Raw genomic sequence first — 8,197 nt, 5'->3', positions numbered from 1 at the left:
TATATATATATATATATATATATATATATATATATATATGTATGTATGTATGTATGTATGTGTGTGTATATGTCTGTGTGTCTGTATTTGTCCCACCAACATCGCTTGACAACCGATGGTAGTGTGTTTACTTCCCCGTAACTTACCGGTTCGAAAAAAGAGACCAATAGAATAAGTACTAGGCTTACAAAGAATAAGTTCTGAGGTCGATTTGCTCGACTAAATGCGGTGCTCCAGCATGGCCGCAGTCAAATGACTGAAACAAGTGAAAGAATAAAAGAATAAAACGAATAAAAAGAATATATATATATATACTTTTTTATTAAAGCTGCAAAAAACATCACAAAAAACTGTTACTCAGAGTTTCACGTTTCCGTTCGCGTTTCCAGTTGAGATGGAAACGCGAAACTGAATAACAGTGTTTTGTTATGTTTTTTGCAGTTTTAATAAAAATGCATATTACTCTCCCTTCATATTTGAGTACTGTGTTTTACCACCTTGTTTTGCATTTATGTGCTTACTCTTGCGCGCGTGTGTGTGTGTGTTGTGTGTGTGTGTGTGTGTGTGTGTGTGTGTGTGTGTGTGTGTGTGTGTGTGTGTGTGTGTGTGTTTGTCTGTCTGTGTGATTGCTTTCGCAGTTTTTCAGCACTCTAAACTGTTATTATACTCATTACAATCAAATAAAATCAACTTGAAACCATTGGTCAGAATCTTTGATAAAAAGTGCATTATACCATATAAATGAACGAGGTTATGCTCACATGACAGAAACAGCCTATATTTGGAGATACATGAAAGGAAACTTATAAGTGCAAACAACTTATCTTCAATTTTATATCAATTTTCACCTATCACGAAAAATATGTGAATTATTGTTTCTCTTTAATAGCGTCTGTAATCTTTATTAACAAGCAATGTGAATAATAAACTATATTTAAATACTAATATTAATATTAATATCTTTCTATCTCTTGTCTTTTTCCTTTTCTCTCTCTCTCCCACTCTGTGAGATATGTGTGTATGAACATGGGTGCTGCATATGTGTATATGTGTGTATGTCTGTAGCAGACGCATGTGCATATGTGCAATTCATATTCACTCTAAAGCATATTTCCCAATATAAATTTAGCTAATACTGGTGCATTTACGAGGTGATATCAAAGAGGTCTCGAACTAGTTATGTTTAATAAAAAAAAATAACTTATATACATAAGTTTTAACATCATCTCCTTTTCGAAATAGCCAACTTGTGCAGCAATACACTGGTCCCAGCATTCCTTCCACTTTTGGAATAGAACCTGGAAATCGTTTTCTGTAAGCGAGTCGAGTACCTTCTGTGATTCGCTCTTGGACTCGACAACGGTGTTAAAACAGCGACCTTTTGCGCTACATTTTCATCTTAGGGAAGAGATGGAAGTCTGCAGGTGCTAAATCTGACGAATAGGGTGGGTGCGGAAGTGATGCCAGGCTGGTTTTGACGAGAAATTCACGAGTGAGGAGAGCTCGGTAACAAGTTGCATTGTAGTTGTGAAGAATCCGGACGTTAAGATTACCCGCACGGACCCGTACCACAGACTAACAACATCAGCAATGTCGTTAGTAGTCCTTCAACGATCCTAATGCACAAGCTGATGAATTTTCTCCATATTTTCGGGATGACTCTCGTGGCAGATCTTCCAGATTGCTCATCGTCTTCCAGGGACGTTCTTCCGCTTTTGAAGCGCCCGTTCCACTTGAAACGCTGCATACGACCCATTGCCTCGTCGCCGTAAGCTTGCCGAAGCATGCTCAATGTCTCTGTAACAGACGTCCCGAGTTTTACATAAAATTTCACACTGTCTCTTTGCTCCAACTTCCTGTCCATAAAAAAAAAACGCAGACTACAGCATACACGTAATCACAAAAACACAAATTTCAGAACTTGCAAAGTAAACAGATCGATGTCACTCAGCAAACTACCTCCTGAAGGTCATTACTAGCTTTCACTGCACACAAAGCTGTGTGCTGCCATCTGTTGGCATACTACAGAACTTTTTTTATGTATGTTTAGCAAAAAATGTTTAAGTTGCAATAGAACATGCATTAAACAGTGAATATACCACAGGTATACATGAAAAATTTTATTTGGGTCAAGTAATATTCTCTCTCTCTACAATCTTTCCAATTGATGCATTTGGTTTGAACTCTGAAAAATAAATATTATATAATTATCAATTCTTTTTAGGTGTTACTTGTTTTTAGTAATTATTGTAGGAATACATTTTCCAAGTCAGAGCAATCCCGTTTTCACAGTTTAATTCCAAATGAAGAAAGGGCAGGTGAAAGGCATAGACCCTCATTAAATGCAAATACAAATAATGATAAGATTTCTGTTTCAATGAAATCTTATGAGATTAAATGAAATCTTTGCATGCATGCATTTGTACATCGTGTGTGTGTGTGTGTGTGTGTGTGTGTGTGTGTGTGTGTGTGTGTGTGTGTGTGTGTGTGTGTGTGTGTGTGTGTGTGCGCGTGTGTGTGTAATTTATCTCCATAGATTTTATATAGAATTTAGAGCCCGCACTGAATGTTACGAATATATATGAATATTACATTTCAGTATGTTTGCCTTGTTTTCAAATTAGCGTAAATTTTCTTTGGAAGATCTAGATATGCTTAGCCTTAATATTTCTGCTACGACCAGAACACAAATAGTGGTTCTTCATGGGGAGACCTACAGACATCATCAGATTTGCAGCCCAACTGGAATATTTACTGATACAGTAAATACGATCGGTTAAATGAGATTCGGACTACTTTCACTTTTGAGCATCTAATGTATCTCTACAAGAATACTCCAAGATATTGTTAAAAAAGAAAAATTCATGTGCCAGTTTCATTGCCTTGAAACTGATATAAACGAAATATTATAAAGGCATCAAATTTTATCTTGGAAACCAATTAATATGCATTCTATTAACTTATGATTCAAATTGACAAATCATTAAGGTTTTAGTTTCAAAAAGATTCTTCTCCAGAACATTTTTTTCGTTGTCTATCAAGACGAAATATTAGAACTTGTGCCTGGTCGTTCGACCTGCTAGAAATAGAAATCAAGTTCCTTTTAAATTGCAGCCTACTGACTAAAAAATTGGACATACTGAAAATGTAGAATATGTTTGAAAATACACGGTTACAACGCTTTTGATCATACATCTACTTGAATAGGACTAAACAACACTGAAATAATTGAAGATTCTTGCCGTAATACTATCTCAGTTTTTTTTATATGAAACCTTTGTGATTACTTTATCAAAATAAGTGTCTTCATATCAGTTTATATCAAGTTTTTGAAGTAACAATTACTTCTGGGGGTTTTCCTAAAATTGCAGTTAAAATCAGCTTAATCTATTTAAAAAGATAATTTGTTATCTATTGATTTTTGAGCAAGTTTTCCAATTGTATAAATATCATCGAATAAATATTTGCGATAAACCTCCGGTGAGATACGCATGTTTACGAAAGCACGCCATTAGATAGTCAAATAGATACTAGAAGAATAAAATAGCAAAACAATAAACATAGTGCAAATAATTATAAAATAAATTGAAATGATATTAAGTTCTTTTATAATCCGTTAAGGTATACTCGTATTAGAAACACCCCTTCGAGGAAATTTAATTGATTTTCATATCAGCAAGTTCAAAGTAAAGGTATAGTCATTATTTCATGAAATTTAAAACAAATATTTTATAAATTATATTTTATATGTATATTATCAAATATTAGGGAAAAGTTAAGTCTTTTGAAGGTTCAAAGAACAAAGATGATAAAACATATTAGTTGCTGTTTTGAACATTTGAAAATTTGTTTCCTAATTGTTACTTTGTTAACATTTATCTATCAATAAATTAATTTACCTTATAAGAATTTTCGTTAATTAGCTTGTTTTGTTTTCAAAAAGAGGTTATAATCCTAACAGATATGAAGGATAACATATTCCACTAATGAGCAGTACGCATCTGCTAGGAATTGAAAGACCGAGTTCAAATGTGAGAGCCATTCAAGTGTCATACCATAATCAATAAAGCGCTTTCATATCTCTCGGAGAATTCAAATGATTTATAGTTTACAATAAAATAAATTTTATTTTACACTTAAATACATACATCGTTGTTTAAACCCTGGCCAACTCTGGTTAAGGAGACCTATGATCAAAAGAGTGTCTTCCATGACCTTCCCGTTTTTTGTATTTACCTAGGATAACATGTTTAATGTGTTTGCATTAAGGTGTGATTTGAAAACTTGCTTGCTATTTCTAGCAAGTCGAGTGACCGCATAGAGGGTTCCTCGTTGACTCGCTTAGACATAAAATAGAGCTGCGTATAAAATTCATATCAACTCACTTCTATACAAATGCGAAATATTATTTTTGATTCACTATTAATTTTTCTGGCGTCCGAATACATTGACTGAAAGAGGTTGCTAAAAGGAAAATTTCTGGCGGATATGTTCTGGAAATAAACATGAAGCAATGAATCAAGCTAGTAGATTTCATGAGAAATTTCTTTTAAATGGAAGCAACAAAGTATTAGTAATATCTTGGTTGATTGATTCGTGCACTGTTTAGTTTATTTAATGGGTGGTATAGCATGTCAGAAAACCATAAGCAGACAATTCCAAAGCTCTTTGAGAGAGAAATTATTGTACAAGTATTTAATGCATGTTGGTGTGTAGTGGATAACTTCTACAAAAGTAAATATTTGTTTCTTTCCATAGATTTCCAATATCTACTAATTGAGTGTTTATTTTTGCTTTCTTTAGCATTAAACGGGTAGGAAACAAAACTCCTTCTTGATAGGATACAAACCTATCACAGTTGACTTTTCAGGCAGATCAAATTTAACTCAGTACTATAGTTCAATTCTTCACTCAAGAAAGTACCAGATCTTGCGAAAATGTCACCTAAAATGCTTTAGGCCATACATGGGTAGTGTTTATGATGATAATACAGCATGTGTAGGTAGCATTTGCAGAGTTAACACGCCTTATAAGGATAATGACAGTCTTTTGTATTATTGAATCAGGGTTCACATTTTCACTCTTCTTACGACTAATTATTTTTACATCCGCCAATCTTTTGATATTTTCATAATGAACTTCTTATATCTGAAAAATTGATGGAGTTATTCAGATACAACAGACTGCTACTATAAACATTTAGAGCTCGACGTAGATTATCATCATCCAGTCTACTTCTAGTACATTAGTTTGGCTACTACAGTATTTAGTAGCATTACTGTTTATATCATACACAAAAAATATAGGAAAAAATCATGATAAACGTAGTGTTCCCCTGATGACTCATGGTTAAGCATCCAGCATCCACCTGCACTTGGAACATCCAATGCACAACTCCACACGATTGCAATGGTGAAACGTACGTAGGAGCAAATGAAATACAGTTGTGTCTATCATAATTTCTTGTATGTGCGTACGTGTGTCTTTGTGTGGACATACTCTATTATTCTTTTACTTGTTTCTAGTCATTTGACTGCGGCGATGCTGGAACACTGCCTTGAAGGGTTTTAGTCGAACAAATGGTCCCCCAGGACTTATTCTTTTATGCCTAGTACTTATTCTATCAGTAACTTTTGCCGAACTGCTAGGTTACGAGGTCGTAAACACACCAACACCGGTTGCCAAGCTGTAATGGGGGACAAACACAGATACAAAGACATACACATATAGATACACGCACACATACACACATATATATATTATATATATATATATATATATATATATATATATATATATATACTACAGGCTTCTTTAATTTTCCGTCTATCAAATCCACTCACAAGGTTTTGGTTGGCCCGAGACTATAGTAGAAGACATTTGGCCAAGGTGCCATGCAGTGAAACTGAACCCGGAACCATGTAGTTTGGAAGCAAGCTTCTTATCACACAGCCATATTGTTTTCAGAGAAGATAATCGTATTTCTCACTCGGTAATATATTTTATTTTTCTGATGTCCAAGTATTGCATAATAGATTTGCTTTCTTTTTATTATTTCCGTAGTTTTACTATTATTTCGTTCTTTCATTGCATTCTCACGTGAACCTCCAAGTAACTTGGCCACGTGCAGTGATTTGTTTTTACTTGTATTTTATCTTTTGTATACAGATTAGTCTCCATAATGCAAGGAATGTTTTTGTACTATGTGAGAGAGTAATGTTCTTTATATATATTTACTCTTTTACTCTTTTTTTACTCTTTTATACGTTTCAGTCAGTTGACTGTGGCTATCCTGGATCACTGCCTTTGGTCGAAGAAATCGACCCCAGTACTCATTCTATCGGTCTCCTTTGCTGAACTGCTAATTTACGGGGACATGAACACACCAACATCGATTGTCAAGTGATGGTGAGGGGACAAACACAGACACAAAGACACACATAAATATATACGCATCAGCTTCCATCTACCAAATCCACTCACAAGGCCTTGGTCGGCCCGAGGCTATAGTAGAAGACACTTACACAAGGTGTCACGAAGTGGGCCTGAGCCCGGAAACATGGGATTGGGAAGCAAGCTTCTTACCACACAGCTACGCCTTTAAGATTATTCAATAGCATTTATATATTTTTGATATTAACAATATTAGAAATATGCTTCGTTCTGAATAATAAATTCAGAGTCTCTTGAATACGCTACAGGAGCAATGAAAATTCACAATACTTTTTCAAAAATACCAAATGTTGATCGAACCTTCTCAAGCAAGATACTATCAAACACATTTTAGAGAACTAGGCACATGACATGACAAACGAAACTGAAGTTATAGCGTTGTAGCTTTCAATTATATTTGTAATACCAGACCGTGTCTTACTAAGTCATTGTTGTAAATTACTTAAACTGTTCTGTACCAAATGCAGCATTATGTTTCATACAAAATATATTCACACAATTAACAGTGTAACAGAGATTTTAATCTTTGGGTAGCAACTGTTATTTCCTATTTGCTTACCTCTAGAAAGTATGAAAAATGGTTAATATTCCCTTCAAACCTTACATTTGTTACATTTATTCAAACCCTATAGAATCTCTCTCAATACATGGCTACGATGCTCTCCAACAATTCATGTTCATGATCAGAGATGCACATATTGTCAGCCACTAAATGACACGCTCAAGTGGCTATAGTCAAGCAACTTACAAGTAAATCTGTGGTATTGAGCAGAATATTTACTACAACGCTATATCTGCTCCAACAACTCAGAGTTGAATCTGCCTGAAACGTAATGGAAAAGAGATCAGTTTCAAAACATTGATATCCAGGTCACAAAAGCAAAGTTTGAAGAGAATAGGCATCATTTCTTTTGATTTCTAGATAGAAGTAAATAAGAAATAATACTTACTGACTTCGTTACACAGTATAATAGATATCACATGTTAAACAATAAAGGTCGGTCATTTTTAACGTCCGAGGGAAAACAATTTCATATAAACAGGAACCAGGTAATCTTCCACTGTTCAGACAGATATTTTCAAAATAATATTCTTAATGTCTTATTATGTACAAAATCTAGATTTAAAAAAACTATCTGGTTCAGTGGCACGTTTCATTTTTGAATTTTCGCAAAACGAAATATTACAGTATCATCAATGAATATGTCATTCAGTCATGCAGTATTTTGTTCTCAAATATTGTAAGGGATGTTGGTATTGCAAACATTTACTCGAGAATACTGGTTAAAGGCATTTGCTTTTTATCATTATCACAGATCTATTCACATACGTATAATGGATGAGATAAACGCTATATTTAAGTTTCTTATTTACATTGTCGAAAAAATTCTTATTGTCTTTAGATTTTAGAATAAAAATTTATTTTTCCAAAAATATTCATCTTATCATTGAACTTAATTTCTTGCTATAGGCAGATGAATTCAATTTTAAAATTTTTCCCAAGATTATCTGTGTTATTTATAAAATGCCGATTTATGATAACCATGGTTTTTTGAGAATTCTGAAGCCTATAACTTGATATACTTATCTGTAAATAATATGAACACATAATAGAACAATTCAAAATATTCATTTACAGATTCTGAATCATGAAATTAGATATTCCAGTCCATACCACGCAAATAACAATCTATGAAAATCATCTTTACGGAAATAAATTACATGAAGTAGTATTATTATCAAG

Source organism: Octopus bimaculoides, chromosome 2 (genome assembly GCF_001194135.2).
Source record: "Octopus bimaculoides isolate UCB-OBI-ISO-001 chromosome 2, ASM119413v2, whole genome shotgun sequence".
In the NCBI taxonomy this organism is placed as follows: domain Eukaryota; kingdom Metazoa; phylum Mollusca; class Cephalopoda; order Octopoda; family Octopodidae; genus Octopus; species Octopus bimaculoides.
This window is presented reverse-complemented; position numbering follows the sequence as displayed.